The 18,534-nt window shown below is 40.9% G+C and overlaps 2 non-coding genes across 2 annotated transcripts; both read left to right on the forward strand.

The window, feature by feature from the left end:
• The first annotated feature begins 16,902 nt into the window (after window positions 1-16,902).
• Window positions 16,903-16,984, forward strand: trnas-gcu (transfer RNA serine (anticodon GCU)). Its single transcript has one exon. It is a non-coding gene; the product is annotated as a tRNA-Ser (tRNA).
• Window positions 16,985-17,775: 791 nt separating this feature from the next.
• Window positions 17,776-17,857, forward strand: trnas-gcu (transfer RNA serine (anticodon GCU)). The gene has a single exon. It is a non-coding gene; the product is annotated as a tRNA-Ser (tRNA).
• The last annotated feature ends 677 nt before the right edge of the window (window positions 17,858-18,534 follow it).

Below are 18,534 nucleotides of genomic sequence, written 5' to 3' on the forward strand. Positions count from 1 at the left end.
TTGAAGGTGGAGAGAGACAGGAAAGACAGGGAGAGAGAGAGGGATAACATGGTGCTGGGCCAGATTAGAATCCAGGACGTTGTGGTTACTTGGTGTGCACCTTAGGCCACCAGGATGCCCCATTCTAAGTTGCTTTAACAACAAAATCACATTTTTGAGTGTCTCTTTCTCACATTCATATTTGTTTCACATTTGTTTGGCATATACTCATAGAGGAAGGCATCGTATCAGAATCTGTTTTTGAGTAGCTGCTTGCCGCACAGTATGTTGTCAAGATTTACACAAGGTTTTGCACTGACCACGTTTATACTCAAGATGCAAGTAAACACAAATGAAATGCAACGACATCTTGAGGCTGTTGGGGCTAGGCCATGGGTAATGTCTATAAAGAAAACAGTAGTAGTCCAACGGTTGAGCCTTGAGGCACACCACATGTAATCAATGAAGCAGGAGAACAATATTCACCAATGGAGACTGGAAATGAGGCGGGTAAGATGATAACCAGTCCATGTCTGTCCTACAGATCCAACCTAATTCCTTCTCTCAATTAAAATAGCATGAACAGTAGTGTTGAAGTGTTTGTCTATAAGTTAAAGCAGTACTAACAGAGCAATCACTGTAATCTGCATTCATCAGGAGATTGTTATAACAATGAAATAACCATGAAACTGTGAGTTGTTTGTTGTTTATTTCAATGTTGTCTCACTGTTATCACTGTACCCTCACAAACTTCACTGTTCTTTGGCTAGCTGGCTAATGAATGGAGATGTAAACCAAACCAAACCAAACCAAACCAAATCATACCACAGCCTCAGCCAGGTAGAGCAGAGCTAATGGATCCACGGCTATGTGTCGATCAACCAAGATATCTTTGCAACCATTCAAATTGGAGTCATGAAACAAAAAGCAGAATGCTCTGTGCTTTGGGATGAAATCAAATCCATGACCTTGGCTTTAAAAAAGTAGTTTATGAGAATTTTGATGTGCAATACTTGGCATACTGACTCATACTGGCATACTGGTCACTGAGAGAGCATTATGAGTTGCGAGGGCTTAGGTGATAGTGGACACGTGGGATGTTGCAGTCCTCTGAGTGCCTTGTCTTTTTTCTAGCTCTGCTAAAGAGGACAGCTCTCCAGACTCCAACCTAACCCTGGAGTCTGACTCCAGTGGCGTCTTCCTCTCCTTATCCAATCAGAGCCAGGAGGAGACCGGCTCTGACAGCGATCAGCCAATCAGTGGCTCCGACCTGGGCAGCAGCAGCACGTCACTGGAGAAGGACGGGGAAGAGTCAGGTTTAAAGGAATGGGGGAGGGAGGAGAGTGCAGAGCTACAGTGGTGCTACCCATCGCTCCTCAACACCTCTTCACATAGAGATGACGAAGGAGATGGAGAAAAAGAGGAAGGGGGGCGTGGAAAGACGGGGGGAGACAAAGAGAGAGAGAAAGAAGGGGATGAAGAAACTGAAAGAGATGAAAAGAAAAGAGGAATTGTTACTATCATTAAGACCCCATTCGACCATATACACATCGAGAGCTCCACAACTCTAGATGCCTCACAGAGTGAAGAAATACCGCCTAGGAAAAAAGTGACTCTACTGGGAACCGACTCCCCTCTTCCTTTGTCTCCCTCCAAACAACCAATCAAACAGCTTCTAGATCCTAATCAGCCAATCAGAAGCTCAGGCCTGGACTGCGGCGACTTGGACCCCTTTGTCCAATCCGATAGCTTTGTTTACCTTGCTGTGTCCGCAAGACCCGCCTCCCAGGCTGAAATCACCACGTCGAAGGAAGTGTCCACCCAGGATACACACCAAGACAGCTTAGAGAAACGCTCAGATAGCTTTAAAACGCGCTCGGCCCAGCCAAACACACAATGGGAAGCCAAGCCGACTCGTCTCGCCCCCCAACAGCCAGAGGAAGGAGACTTTCTGTCCACTGATAGCTTTGTCTACCTGGCTGCTCCAGCCTGCCTCCTACTGGGCCCGGAGGGAACTACACCCTACAGCGCCAGGTATTTATTTAACAGCAGTGCATCTTTGTGTGTTTATTGTCCCTCTCTTGTTCATTGTTTGTAATTCAGTGTAGGGCCAGAGGAATAGCTAAAATATCATTTCACACCAATTTTGTCATTATAACGATTCTAGAGGGTATTTGGTTTTGTAAAATACACTGACGTCTTGTCATGCACTTTTTTGGAATGAACTTGTCATGTTGAGGCTTTCATTCGAAATGGTCTATTTTCATTTTAGAGCAACATTTTGTTGCACACTACACTATCCAAGATTCTTTATTTTTATGTTTACTCACTTGGTTTGAGTTAAGTGGATGGAGTTAAGTGCTTTGCATCTTGACTGATGATATTGATATATTTTGCTCTTTTTTTTGTCTTTCCTGTTTTCCCAGGGAGTCAGATTCGGAGAGTTCGGGCTCTGGCCCTGTTGATCTGTCAGTGCTGGGCTGTGGTTCAGTTGCAGGGGACAGCGACTGGGACTCAGACCTGTCTGACTCCGACCCCAACCGCTCTTCCAGAATCACTGGTACCAAACCTGCTGCTACTGCCCGGCCCAAACGCCCACCTGCTGAACCGGGCTGGGACTTGTTTGGAGAAACCACTGAAGCCGAAGTCCTCACTGAACTCTTCTCGGAACAGGACAAAAACAACAACGGCAAAGGAAGGAATGTTACTGGGGTTACCACTACCATGTCAACATCACCAGGGTCTCCCATTGTGACGCAGCCTGTTACTATGACAACGAGGGCGGCAACAATAGCAGAGCAGACGTCAACAACAAAGAAGGTGACCTGGCAGTTCAAACCTGCCCAGAGATCAATCTGCACAGGAAGCAGAAAGGAGAGAGAGAAGGAAGTGACATCGTCGTCATTTGTGAGGTACAAGGAACTGGAAGGAGGCGAGACACATAGACCCTCGCCTTCATCTTCATCATCATCATCGTCGTCACCGTCATCATCGTCATCTGGTTGAATCATGACAAAGATGGATGTCAGCAGGTTTTACTTAGATCCCTTCCTGTAGGGCTTTTCAGGACCTAAAGTTGGGTTACAGAAGGGTAGAAAAACATCCGCATCTTGAACGGCTACAAGTTTTTGACTGGAAATTTGAATTTTGCATCTAGCTGCTGTCATTGCCTTCCTATATCCCTGTAATGTAAGACAGGCTGAATCAAAGGCTAGTTGGTTGTTACATTTTGTTAGATTAGCCTACACAATACCATACATAATCAGTTTTCGTCTCAAGAAAATGTTTGAAAACTAACAAATCAAACTTCTTTTGAAACTGGTTAAGTGGAGTGTTGTGTAGGTTGATTTAATTTTGCGATGTATATACAATGGGGATTCAAGCAAAACAGAAGCCTTGAGGTTGAGATCATATAAGTTATGGAAAATATGTCTATTATTAGAATAATATTTAAGTAAGATATGCACATTGTTACTGTCACGAACATTATCCTTCTTCATACAGGCTGTCGAATGTTTGAACACAGGGTTGGTTTACTAGTTATATCTTCACATTATTATTATGAATCTAAATTAATATAAATACTGCTGTGGATTCTCAGTTCTATTGAATGTACTATACAGGAGATAGGCTGTTAAAGGGAAAATCCACCCTAAAACAGAATTCACATATCACCAGTGTCTTGAAAAAAAATAAATAAAAAAAACTCCAAAAAGACAGCTTTTCAGGGTCATGTATTTTCCATTTTAGAACGCATTATCAATGATTTGGCTTGGCACCAGTGTCATGAAACATTATCTACACATAGTTTACAGTGTTGGCATTCAATTATAATAAAACATTGGAGAGAAAAGATTTCTGTAGGACTCTGAGAATATTTTAATCCTATATCAAGAGGTAACAGCAAATGCAGATGTGTCTCAGGCCTTTTCATATAACAAAATAGACCTTCCCCACATTTAACTCCCGCTGTTGCTACTTCATCTATATACTTTACAACTGATGTTTAAGTCAACTTTACAATGTACTTTACAATGTATTTTATAATTACCTCCAACTTTACAATGTATTTAACTGTCTGTCAATAATATATTTTGAACACTGAGGTAATTGTAGAGTTATAACTGCTGTGTCCATGAGCGAAAATGAAGTACTGGAGTACTGGAAGGGTTTAGTAATAATGTTTCATTTAAATGTTTTATTTATCAATTAGATCTGAAATTGTGAATGTATTAATTGAGCAATATGCTTACAGATTTATGCTATATTCTATGTTTCATATTTGGAAAGTGCTGCCTGAGTGATGTGTATAATAATGGTATGGGTGAATTTAATATTTATTTTATTATACAGCCAAATAATTAGGGTGTGCATCGTAAATGCACTCACACTGAAAGGTGCTACTTGTAGCATTTTTAAATATCAAGATATTATTGTCAAATTAATTCTGATACCTTGGTGTAATTACTGTCAACAAATGACACCATGGTTGAGACGATTGGTAGCCCCTATCTCATACCAGTGGTATTGTTAGTGCTGTGTTTCTCAAAATTACCACATTTCCCATAAACTCTGTTGCTTCCTGTTGCAAAGAGGATGTTGCTGCTCTTCCCCCCTCCCTCCCTCCCTCCCTCCCTCCCTCTCCCTCTCCCTCTCCCTCTCCCTCTCCCTGGTGGAGCTTTACTGAAGAGGATAAACCATAGGGATAAACATGTTGGAGGGTATAGCGTTTGTGCTGGAAGAACAGCGCCCTCTTCCTGTTTTGTGCCATAAAGCAATCCAGCAGATTTCCTGTCAAATCCAACCTGGTGACACTGTCAAATGCAGTGTAGAGGCTGGTAGAGGCTGACAGTCTTCTCAGCAATGGTCTTGTTTATTCATGGTAATTATACTAATGTCTCAAAATTAACGTGGTAATGATTTATTGATGTGACAATGCTACATGTAGCACCTTTAAAAGAGTTCATTAAGAGCACAATCCTGTATATCAGATGTATTTATCAGCACCTCAGATGACAGATGTGTGATGGGAAGGTGAAAGTTGTCAAAATATTGTCAGTTACACATGTAAACAATAATTCCTGTTGCAAACGTGGTTATGAAGGCTATGGCAAGCTGTGGGCTGACAAAGATTTACATTCACCATAGTGGAGGGGCAGCTCGCATGCTAAGCAGGTTTAGCTGTTGTGCCTGATACCATTTAAAGCTGCACTAGGCAATTTTGCACACTGGCGGCCTCAAGTGGCAGTTAGAAGTAACAGTTTGAATTTTAAGGACTTCATTACCCAGAAATCCTGTAAAGTGCCATCAGTGGTGTGGTGGGGGTGGTGAAGAGATTCAGGCATTGTTGGTGAGTCTAGCTTTCTCTGCATGGAACGCTCGCTCACTGCTGTTTAGGAGATACTTTTGGATTTCACTCTTAAGTTTTTATTTGTCACTTCCTGTGTGTGGAGAAGATTTCTCACCATGACACTAGAATTTAACTTGGGCAAACTGGGTGAATCTGTGGTGTCTCTGTTTGGGGGTTGGGATGCTCTTCTCTGTTGCAACCCCATGTCCTGATTTAGGCTGAGTAAGACGAGTGTATTTTTACATGAAAAAAACCTTGCCTTGTGCAGCTTTAACTGCCATTTTAAACATTCAAATGCTCCTATGGTTCTCCTTGGCCAGAGTTCCCATGAGCACCCAATGAGGGTAAACCAACAGGAGTTTGGTAGCGCCCCAAATTTACCACCAGTCAGGTTTGGCGATGGAGGTCACTGGTGATTTTGAGTATACATTTACAAACACACCCATAGAAGAATCAAGTGCTTTGTTAGCATATCTGTATTTTAAAGCTGTGAGGTCTTTATATTTGACTGTCTGAATGTCTGTCTTGAGAAGTGAATGTTAATCAGGGCTGAAGTAATGACTGACAGAGAGCCATAGGCTACACTTAACACTTGTTGCCGTGCAATTTTCTCATCTGAATCATGCCAGAACACGTTAAGAAACACGCCTAGATGGGCAAAAATCTTTTTGAGTTTGCTCACACTGTGATCGCTTCTTCAAAACTTGATTCAGAAGTGGTCAGGCTCACATTGTGGTATTCTTTGTAGTCTGGACACAATCCGGGAGCAGTTTGCATATGAGCAATATAAAGGCATGGAGAGGATGTATGTGCAGCCATGTTAGCTCCACAGTCCCGCTCCAGGCAATTTCTTGGTGATTCTCTGCCAGCTCTGCTGTAGAAAGTTTGGCATCTCAACATAGTGATGTTATGGAGGGCACTGTTATGTAATGGAAGCCAATGGTTCCTGGTTCTAGAGAAGGGGCAGCAACATGGCATCCATAGCACAACCTGGACAAACTGTGTATAGTGCTCGACTGACTATGTTTACATGCGCATTAATACCCCACATGATATTGACCCTACATCCTGGCTGAGGTCATATTCTGAAAAGGCTGTTTACATGACACAGTTCATTAAATGTAACCTGTGTAGGATTTTCTCTAAATATATCATGGTCAGATGAATTGTGATAACAACAATTGGCACTCTGTACTGTAGCTCTTGAAAGCTGCTTTCTATCAGAATATTGAAATATTTCCTCGCCCCACTGCTTTTGAAGCCTGCTGTAACTCCCCAGTCTACTGAAAGGCATTTTTTTGAGGAACCAATCCTGAAAACTCCCAAACTGGACCAAATAAGAGCATGAACCAGATAGTTGGATGTACTATTTCTAGCAGTGACACAATCTTTGTTTTTGCTAGTATTAAAGTGTGTCATGACAACTAGTTTCACTGTGATATATTAAGGACAAATTACTTCACGTATCCTGTTTCACAGAATTTTGTAAAATCCACTAATATCAGGCCATATGCGTAATTTTTTGATGTTCATGTAAACGCTGATCACTGTTAAAGCTTATTGGTGATTAAGAACTAAGACCTGAGAGGGAATCTTAGCGCAAATAGATGATTTATATGAAACCTTATTGTGTGCAGTATTACCAAGCCTTGTTGAAACGCATCAATGTACAAATAAAGACTAAACTTGATGGTGAAATATCATGCACTGTGGCCTGTTTTTTCTTGCGTCCCAGTTCTCTTACTCTGGTCCTAACTAGAGTCTTTTACCTAGCTAGGCCAATATTTGCATCAACACTGGCAGTCAAAAATGTTCACATTGCATACAATTGCCTCAGTGCAAATGTACTTGAATTTTGAAAAGCTACTTTGATCTAGCCAACAACTCGGGGTCAGTGTTGGACTCGTTAACCAAAAAAGTAATACATTACATCATTACTTCTTACACATTTCAAAAGTAATATCATTACTTTACTCTATTTCTCTTTATGATTTATTACACTACTTGGTACAATTCTGTTCCAGCCCTCAGTTTCCTCTCCTGTGAATGATCAGGAAAATCTGTCACAACCTTGCTGATCCTTCAGTATGCATGAATCAAAAAGAACCAAAAGAACTAAAGAATTCAGCTACTTTAAATGCCAACACATTCCGGCTGCAATAGCCGCCATCAAACCTTGACAAAGCCTGTTGCAGTCTTCATTTTAATATAAAAGCTTTGTCGGTTGTTCTCAGAGTAGCTGAATGACCAGGGAAACCAAAAAAAGATTTCCAATGTGCTTGTCATTTGGATAATTCAAGATTTTAATTTCAAAAGGAAGGACTTATTGTTTTCATTGGTAACTGTAATATCTTTTATATTGAACTGAAATACCACCTGAATTCAAATGATTGAACAACCCCCGCTGTGCAACAACCAGCCATAAGGATCAAGCTTCAAGAGGAAGGGGTGTCGAACTTGCTAGGCCAGTTTTCTCAAATAGTTCCAGGAAATAAAGAGCCAAACTGACCCAAACTCTTTTATTTAAGATTAAACTCTTCATCATTTGCTTCTCACTTTGTGCCCCCACTCACACACACACACACACACACACACACACACACACACACACGCACGCACACACAGCCTGCGGTGCCATCTGTGTATTAAATAGTAGATGGTGTATGAGGCGTGGTGTCAGTAATGTAGGTCTGTCCGTCTATTTAAGGCTGATTAATTAGAGCACTCTGAATAAGGCCAGAGAGAGAGCGAGAGAGAGAGAGAGTGAGAGACTACCATAATGAATAGTTAATCTATGTGCCAGATACATAGCCACCAGAGGGGCTGTGGTGACTTATTGGGCCAGCTGACACAGTCTGTTTGTCACACAGACAGTCTGTAAAAATATACCGCCAGATTTCCTACACAATTCTTAAACTAATTTGAACAAACTTTTCCGGATCAGTGCTCTTTGAGAAAGATGTGAGACTGACGTCAATAAAGTTTTTTGGTAACAGAGAAATCTGCAGACAGCTAATTTACCTTGGTTATGGCCCATCAACCTGAAATTTGTCACTAACCTCACATTGAAGGGGCAATAAGTATACAGAACAAAATGACCATAATGTGGGGGTTGATAGGGTTGTTGGTCAATATCAATAACTCAACAATTACTTGGCCAGGTGCCAAAACTCACTATCCAGCCTGTACTGTGTTTTGGAATAAAAACTCATTATCAGTCTGTAAGGAATCTGTTTCCTTAGCTTTATTTATTGCACAGTGTCCCTGAAGTGGTGTTAAGTAATCATTAACTTGTAACAACACTGACAGAACTTGCCTCCCCCAACCCCTCTCACCTCTTGAGGTACGGTGGCCTGTAATTGACATAAACAATGAAATCACATTTTCACAATAGGATGAGTAAGCCAGCTAATTAGAGCAGAGATCCAACAGAAACAGTCTAGTGAAGACGTAATATATCACCATGCAAAATACTAGATTAATTATATTGCTTTGTCATTTGCTTTTTTGGCTCGAGAACGAGGCTTTTTAGCCATTGTAGCTGAAATGTGACTAAAGAGTACGGGCTGGAAAATGAGTTTTGAAAGCCAGAAATCTCAGCACTTGGCCAAGTAATCGCTAAGTCATTGGTATTGGTATTGGTATGATCAACAACCTTATTAAACCCCCCACACATATATTATAGTCTGTTTGTGATATGGGGCAGTAAACTTTTTGCCCCTCTAATTGATGAAACTCTTAGGGCTCTATTTTCGTGAGTCAATGGCGCATGACACAAAGTGCAGTCAATGGCGCAAGGTGCACAGAGTGTGGCGACTGTGGTTGGTCATTTCATGGCGAAGAGGTGCACAGCACACCTGAGGTGTAGTTGGAAATGGGGTGGGACAAGGAGGAATACATTATCAGTGGGTGTGGCAGGGGCTGGTGTCATTCCTGACCAATCAAATCACCTCTTCCCCTTCCCTTTAAATCCAGTGCGCTCTGTGCCACAGCGCTCTGACAATTTGGTGAGGGAGAGAACTGTCTGGAGCGAATCTGTTGACCAATGTAAGAAATGGTTCAATGATATCAGGCGAAGAGCCAAACAGAAGTTGCTGGCAAACCACAGGTACAGTTTGGCTATGGGGAGTGGGGCATCCACCAGCCAGTGCCCGACATCTAGAGAGGATGCAGCTGCCTCCACAATCCCCACTCCGTGCGTCATGGTGCATACTGACAGTTCTATGACAGTTCTATGTTGGATGACAATCTTTCACACCACAGCCACATGTGTATATCGTTATCCGCAAAAAGGGTTGGTAAGCTTTTGAAGAGGATCTGTTGATGCGCGTGTCGCTTGGTAAAGCCTTTGACCTGGTCTGAGCAGGTGGGTGATGCAAGCGCAAATCCAAGTAATCCTTGACTGCGCTGCTTGATTGTGACACTCCCCCCTACTGCGAATCTCCTCCCACTTTGGCGCAGTCCAGTTCACAGAGAGTCACCAAAATACCAAGCGGGCGCAGGCGAGAGAAAAACCTGTGCACGCCTGATGAAAATGCCACATTGCCGGCGCAAAGACTCAGCCACGAAAATAGATATAGCTCTTACTCTCAACAGTCTTCCCACTGACAGGATGCTGATAGCTTTTGGGTTTTCTTGTGCAGCAACAATTAGCACAGAGTCCACATTTACACTGACCTACTGGAGGCAAACCATCAAACAGCTCAGTTTGTACCACCGTTGCTTTCTCTGTCTTCAAGAGATGAACTGCTTCATTCTTTCAGCTCTGATTATAATATAAAATATTATGTTAATGCTAACTCTAGGCTTTTATACTGGAGAGCTGCAGAATATGACTCTGCTCAGTCCATTAATGTCTCTCTTTCTCTCTCTCTCTGCCTCTCTCTATTCTGCGTTTTTCACTTTAGCAGTGATTGTTGTTGCTTTGTGTGCGCGCGTGTGTATGTGTGTGTTTGTGTAGGTACAGGCTTTTTATCGTGTGTGTGTGTGTGTGTGTGTGTGTGTGTGTGTGAGAGAGAGTGTGAGTGTGCGTGTGTGTGATATTCTGTGTGTGTGGGTGCTGGCTGTTTGTATGTACTGCATGTGTGAAGAGAGGAGGAGGAAAGGAGCTGTTGAATCTCAGCAAAGAGTCTAACACACACGTGCACACGCACACACACACACACACATACACACACACACACACACACACACGCATACAGACAATAAAACCCTGCACCTACACAAACACACACACACACACACACACACACCTACACACACACACACGTAAACAAAGTGGAAGGCTTGAGGATTCAAGGTTGTATCTGCGGCTGTGCAGTTAATAAGCCAGAGCCATACACAGTCAGCTTGTACTATGGGCTTCTTGTTGCTGCCATGTGTCTAATACTAATACTCTATAATAAACAATAACACATTTATAAAGAATTCTTCTTCTTGTAGTGCACAGACAGCACCTAGCCAAGTAGCGTTCCAGTTCAAGAATGCCAAGTGAAGAGGAAACATTCAACTGCAAACTGTTATAAATGTTTAGAACATCCCACAGAGTTACAGAACTGAAGTCAAGCAAAAGATGGAATCACTAGCTAGTGATGCTATGCTATCGGCTAACCCGGAGGTCTAGCAGCCCAAGCTGTAGCTAACGCTAACCAACGTTACCGAAAACCCTTTAGCCGCTTACTAGCAACAGGCTGTTTGTGAGCATACTGCTTGACAGATATTTATTTATGCACAGTGAAGCTGTGGTGAGTTAACCAGGGTCTCCTACTGTATATTGTACTGTGGCAGGCCACCACCATAAATTTTTTTAATCAAATGTATTTTTGCTGAGACACACCTTCATGACCGAAGTGATAGCGACGTGTGGTCGCTGACAACCCCCCCCCCCGTGCAAAAAAATGTATAGGGGAAACACTGAAGCTAACGTTAGCTAGCTAGCTAGCTAGCTTGCTTGTGTGGCTGCATCGTTTTTCAGATTCTAAGCTCCTCCACCTTTGAAATGCTGCAGCAATGTTTACTCAGGTATTGGAGCAGGCTGTGTCATTGGCTTTTTTGGCTTTAGAACAAGGCCTTTTAGGCTTTGTTGCAGTTTGTTCTTCCATTGTTGCGCAGGTGAAACTGAAAGAAGTTCAGAACGCAAGGTTGTGTGTGTGGATCATTCCCACCAAAAAAGAGAGTACGGACCAGACTACTTGTTTAGAAAGCTCGAAATCTCAGCAGCCATTGAGGTTGCCTAACAGTGGAGCGACTGGCATTGATCAACAACACTTGCAAATCCCCCCCTGATATATTATGGTTATTTTGTGCAAAATTTGTGTAAAATATTACTGATTGTTCCTTTATCAATGGGAGTATGATACATTGGGTGAAATGGGAACTATAGGAGTATGTTTCATCACACTTTTGGTTACAGGCGTCTCAGTTAGTGGGATGGAACTCTCTTCTCTGTTGCAGCTCCATTTTGTGATTTCGGCTGATGAGTATGGAAGGCTGGACTCTTACATAAAAATCTTGCCCAGTGTAGCTTTAATGGATCAAGCGCACTCCGTATTATTGGATGGCAAAAATATCTTCAGATTGGAAGGATGCTAAAGTATCTCCTCAGCATGCAGGCATAAGAGGAAATTGGTTAGCAGCTGGAAGAGGATAGCCAGAGATAAAGTTATTACAAAATAACCAGGCTCCTTGATACATGTGGGATAAAAAAGCAGGACAATTAACAAACTGAAATCCTTTGCCTTGAGACATTTCTGTATCTGTATATAAATTACCACATGACAAAAGCAGCAACATAAAGCCTTATTTTCATCTTTGCCAGTCTGTCTATTTTTCTCAGATCTGCTCCCTTTGCCGTGAAACTTCCTCCGACACTTTTGCCCATTCTGTCGACCAGAGAATGAGCGAGAATGAGAGAAAAAGGATACAGGCAGGGAGAATGGGATAGAAGCACTAGGATGAAGAGGAGGGGGAGATCAGGAGGTGCCGATTATATAAGACCATCACAAATATCATGGTAAAGACCTGAGAAAGAGCAGAGCTATTTTAAACACTGGGCTAGAGCTCACAGAAAGAAGCAGTGTGGGCTGATATATTGTCCATCAGAGCAAACTGCGTGTATGTGTGTGTGTTTTTGTGCGCTCCCCTCCCTACAGAAGCCTGGCGGATAGCGGACTGGGACTTTAAAGACACGTTACGTAACGCCGACCGGGGCTTTATGCACCTCCAAGATTCGTCTCGTGGTCAAATCGTTTCAGGAGTCCTGACTGTTGTTTCAAGGGGGGTTTTTTTTGGAGAGAAATTGATTTTGCGTCGAACAAATCAAGACTGAACTGTCCAGGGTCACACATGGTTTTACTGAGCTGTAATGTTTGCAGAGACAGAATGCATGTGTTGGCCAATATTCCCCTCAGCAGGAATTTGGATTGGGAACTTGATAGCAGCAGGCTTCGAGGAACAAAGCAAAGCATCAATAAAAACACAGTATTGTTGGTTTTGCCAATCTATGCTGCCTCACAATGTTAGCTGTGTGTCACACCCAGATAGAGAGCCTAATGACTCCAAATAAAGTAATATCCAGTTAAAATAGATGTAATAACTAGTTATAGGATTAGAATGACTGGTAATTACTGAGCAATATACATGCACAAAAAAGGTGTTGTTTTTTGTTATTTGTGTAGAGTTGGTATGGAGTTTGTATACCTATGTGAATATTGTACATAGTCAGTACTGGTATATCTTTTCTAAAACGTATAATGTATTATTGTTTGTATTCTACATTATAAGGAAATAAAAAAACACAGGTGTTTCTACACAGCTGTAGTCACTTTCTGTAATGAATGGAAGATAAATCAAATTCAAGTTTTCAAAAGTATGCAGTAGTTCCACTTATCAAGTACTTACACTTCACTTAATACAATTCCTGGTAAAAGCACTTTTTTTTTCTTGTATATTACTCAGTAATTACCAGTTATTCTAATGTTATAACTAGTTTACTATTATTTCCAGTCATTACTGCATAATTAAGTGCCTGTAATTTAAATGGTTACCCATAACAAAAAATATGTTTTTATTTAATTACATTATTTAATTTAATTTAATCTAATTAGGCTCCTGAGTGTATTTTTTATATTGTAGGCTAGGCCACTGAAACCAATACAATATGTTAGGATTAATGATATAATAAAGATGTCCCACTCAGAGGGGATAAAAATCTGATAGAAAATGTTCTTCAGTTAATTGCTCACAGCATGAGTGAGTTGACATTTCCGTATCACATTGTACTATTATTGGCAAGCATGTCATGATAAGAAAATCCACTTAAATATTCATTCATTCTAGGAGATAATTTTTAATTGTAGGAGAGATATTTTCAATTTTCAATTTCCAATTATGTCACAGATAATGTGATATAACTTGGTATTATGATGGGAGTGGAGGTTTGATAGAAACATATTTGCCAGTTGACTATTGCCATAGAACACTGTTTAATGAAAAATGTAAATAAAGTCAAGTATACCCAGCTGCAGCCTGCGGAACGGGGCTGGGCTACAGATTGAACCTGTAATCCCGCCCATTGATGATTTCATTGGTTTAGAGGTCGAAACAGGGCAGTACAGATCGCCTGTAATCTAAACTGAGAATACATTGTTTGTGTTGGAAACACAAACGTTAGCTACAGAACGCTGGCTGCTAACATTAGCTACAGATCGAACCTGTAATCCCGTCCATTGATGATTTCATTGGTTTAACAGTCGATTTCATTGTTTTAGCGGTCGATTTCATTGGTTTTGCGATCAACCTGTACCCCCGCCCCGATCTGTAGCCCCGCCCCGTTCTGCAGGCTGCATCTGTGACTCCTCCCCCAGTCAAACCACTCACATGATGGTTCATTTCCATCAGTGTATAAACAGAATCTGCATGCTTTGCTGCTCCACAAACTAAATGGGTGACCTATCCCTTACAGAGATGAAACTAGACGAGGTATTAGTAAACTGATACATTATATCTTGTCTGTGCTTATTAAAAGTCGACATGGCCTGTAGCAGATATTATTTAGAATTATTTAGAGCTGCATTTCCAAAGGCAATAAATATGTTATTATAACTTGTTGAGGCCAAGATCTGATCTTCTCTTGGCTGTCTAAAACCAGGAAACCAGAGGGAATCTCATCTTTTCCTGTTTAGATCCTTCAGAAAGTTTCATCCCTAAACCTTCCCTGAACAAACAGACTCCAATTTCATAATATTCTGTCTCAAGGAACCCTATCTGGAGAGATTGTTGCTGTTAGATATGACTCAGAGACAAATTACATAACTGATTATATTATAGATGGGGCAGTGGGGAGAGGGAAATCCATGATCAAAATTATCACTAATATCATAATCTGTCATTGCCCTATTGTCTAGTGATTGAAAAAAATTGTAAAATTAAACTGTTCCTCAATTCGTTGCCCAGCTTGGGAACCACTGGATGAAGGGTATTTATTATGATGCTACATGTAGCATTTTTGAACATCAGAATGCCATTGTCAAAGTGATAAGTTGGTATAATTACTGTAAACAAATGAGACCATGGTGGAGACGATTGGTCGTCTTTATCTCACTCCAGTGGTATTGTTAGTGCTAGTGCTTCTCAAAATTTCCCATAAACCCTGTTGCTACTTGCTCTGGAAGAACAGCGCCCTCTTCCTGTTTTGTGCCATAAAGCAATCCAGCAAATTTCCTGGCAAATCCGAACTGGCGACACACAATGTAAAATGCGTAAGAGTAGAGGCCACTAGTCTTCTCATTGACGGTCTCGTTTGTTTACCATAATTATACTAATGTCTCAAAATTAATGAACTAATGGTGTATTGATGTTAAAATACTACATGTAGCACCTTTACGGAACTCGATATTTTATACAACCAGACACAACTATTGATGATTTCAGAGGTGATCAGACAAGGTGGCTATGTGGTTGAAGTGATGTGCTGCCAGTCCATTGCACATGTGCATTAGAGTGCCATCCTTGTCTGAGACACTTTTACAAATTAGTGAAAAGATGAAACAATTACTGCTGCCTTGAATAGCATCCAAACAGCAGTGATGAATAGCCAGAAGTGGAGTGGTTTGTCAGGGCTCAAAACCTGTGTGAAGAAAACAACTCAAGAACATCAAGAAAATAAATACACATACAAAAGAGGGGGACCAGAGTGGTTCAAGAACATTATGTCCTACAACTGGCCATACTCTGTATCTGTAACTGGCCATGCATGTATTGATTATGAGTCTTCAGAGGGATTGTCCTTTATAAAATCCATAAATGAACCCAACATGTCCTCAAAGTCTTTCGGTTCTCCCTTTATGGCATATGTTCGGTTTCACATAAACAGAAATCCTGAGAGTTCCTTCATTCGTTGGCTGTTAGTTGGGTTTTCAAGGCTTTTCCAAGGCATAGCAGTTGCATGTTTGACTTGAAGTCATAATAAATACACAAAAGTCTTGTTTTGCGAGTCCATAACTTACAGTTTATAGGAAAAAACACCATGTATACATAGTTTAGGATACAGTATATTGGAAGATCAGCAGAAACAATACCAACACACATTCTAGGTACTTTCTTCCTGAACTTTTTGATAACAAGACTTTCCCATGAATGATAATATAATGAGAGTTTACCTTCAATACATGCACTGATCTGGTATATTTGGGTTAAATAATGTAATATAGAGGGTGTAATATAAGTCTGAATCTTGTGTTAATAGTTAATGTAGAACTTGGGATTTAAAACACATACCCTTCTGATCTGCTTCAAATATTTCCTCATCACAATAATGATATGAGTGAGTGCTTTCTGCCAAATCACTGCAGTTTAAATGGATCCCAAGGGTGATTTCGAGTCCCATCGTTTTTGATATTGTAAAGTAATTACAGATATTCTGGTACTGTCAGTATGTAAAACTAATCTATTCAGATTGACAATTAGTATTGTGAAGGCATTGGAGACAGTATACTGTTGCTTTGTTCAGCATTATAAGCAGTGATGTGGTGGTAAATAAAAAGGAGGGTAAACTATGACCTCCAGTGGGCGATATTCATAAGGCAAACATCCACCAGTATAAACAAAAAATCAGTTATACTTTCACAAAAGCATAAATTTACATCTTTTTTTTTTTCCTTAGAAGATTCTGATCTCATATAACTTTTACTATAATGTATCCTATGAATTTACATCATTAAGATTCATATCAGCCAAAAAGGCTGTTCCACAAATACATGATTAGAACTACTTGCCAGGGAGACTGTTCAGCACAATGAGCTCCCACAACACACACACACCTACACGCACATGCACACACACACACACACACACACACACACACACACACACACACACACACACACACAAAGTCACTCCATAGGTCTATCCAGATAAAACCTGAATGCCCAAGACTATTCCTGTATTTAAGTATATGGTTTGAACTGTGAATACATACAAGTGGTTTTTCTAGTTTTGTTAACCTTTTCGATTGAATGACAGATGTGTGTTTTGACAGAAGAGGGCGCTGCAATCACTTTCTTCCACAACCTACAGACGAGGTGGTCGAGTGGTTAAGGCGATGGACTGCTAATCTATTGTGCTTTGTACGCATGGGTTCGAATGCCATCCTCGTTGATAGAGGAAATTTTCCACGCTGTAATATGATGAACCGACCCCATTCGGGTGCTTCAGCCTGTTCTTCTGTTCTTCCAGCCCCGAGACGTGCCGTTCTCTCTTGTATGGAGAGAACGAATACCAAACGCCATTCAAAAATCTGGTTGTTTAATGTTGCCTTACTTATCGGTAAATATACACACCTTGTAGAACACAAGTGAAGACCAAATACAAATCGTTAGGTTCTTGTGGAAAATTCGGCTTTAACACAATCCACCAAGCAGCACGTTATTACAATAAAATCTCAACTTTTAGAAGTGACTCACACTGCTCGCTACCGCCCTCCACGGTGTATTTTGTTGCTGATTTTCTTTGGGAGTTTAAATGGCTTTCCAGCACTTAAAACCGTTTGACGCAGTCGGTTTATATGCTGTATGGCACTCCAAACAGTTGAACAGCACTAAAGCTCAGTGGACTGTAGGCCTACAATGTTTCCAAAGCATTACACTCTGAGGAGGAAGTGTTATTTTTCCAACTCATCTAGTCGGTCAGAGACAGACATTCCAAATAAACTTTGCTGATTTTTGCTCTACATTATAATGATAAAAACTACAAGATCATATTTGGACTTACTTGTTTAGCCTATAAGGTATGGTGTGCCCACACATTGTCATATCCAACTGACACTGTTTTCTAATTAGTATAGGCCTACTAAGCTGAGCGTTTAAACAAACCTAAATAAAGCTTCAGTTAGATAGTTGTACACACGTGATTGCCACCACATGATGCTAATTTACCTAATGAAACTATCTGACGAGGTGGCCGAGTGGTTAAGGCGATTGACTGCTAATTCATTGTGCTCTGCATGCGTGGGTTCGAATCCCATCCTCGTCGAAGAGTTACTTTTCTACTGTCAGTAAGGATTGTGAATAATGCTGCCTTCAAGTGCCGTCTTAAATATTCCAATCAACTACTACCCTTGTACTATACGTTGGGCATGGGCAACCGCACGTGGGTTGAAATCATGCAAGTGAAACAACTTCTGTTAAAGGATAAGTTCGGCGATTATGGACTTATATATATTTTGTCTCTTACATACCTGCAATAAATACCTGTAACCATACTTTCACCCGCAGAGAATATTGATTCTCGAGTCAGCTGTTGGTTGAGACAGCAATCTCCCTTGCTAGACCTCTTGCTGCTAACAATGATTCCCAAATGATGTATGTCAGATGGGGAATATGCTATTGGTATTCTGTGTAAATAATTTGTATTTAGTATGTTTCTGTTTTCAGTGTTTGTTGAACTTTTAGTTGTCATATAGAACAACTTTTGGATAACTAGATGTGCATTTTCTTCTCATTAAACCGGTGCAACACAAGCTTGATTTCTAAAATAAAACAACAGCTAACAGTATCCATTTCATCATTATTTCTGGCCAAAAGCAATAGACACGTCACACACTAATGTGTGACGTGTCATATTTAGGAACTTCCAAGGAGCACTTGAAGGCAGCATAATTATTACCTGCAATGTACCATCCCAACAGAATGGCTCAAACTGGAATGGGT

This window comes from Centroberyx gerrardi, chromosome 17 (assembly GCF_048128805.1).
Source record: "Centroberyx gerrardi isolate f3 chromosome 17, fCenGer3.hap1.cur.20231027, whole genome shotgun sequence".
Classification (NCBI taxonomy): Eukaryota; Metazoa; Chordata; class Actinopteri; order Beryciformes; family Berycidae; genus Centroberyx; species Centroberyx gerrardi.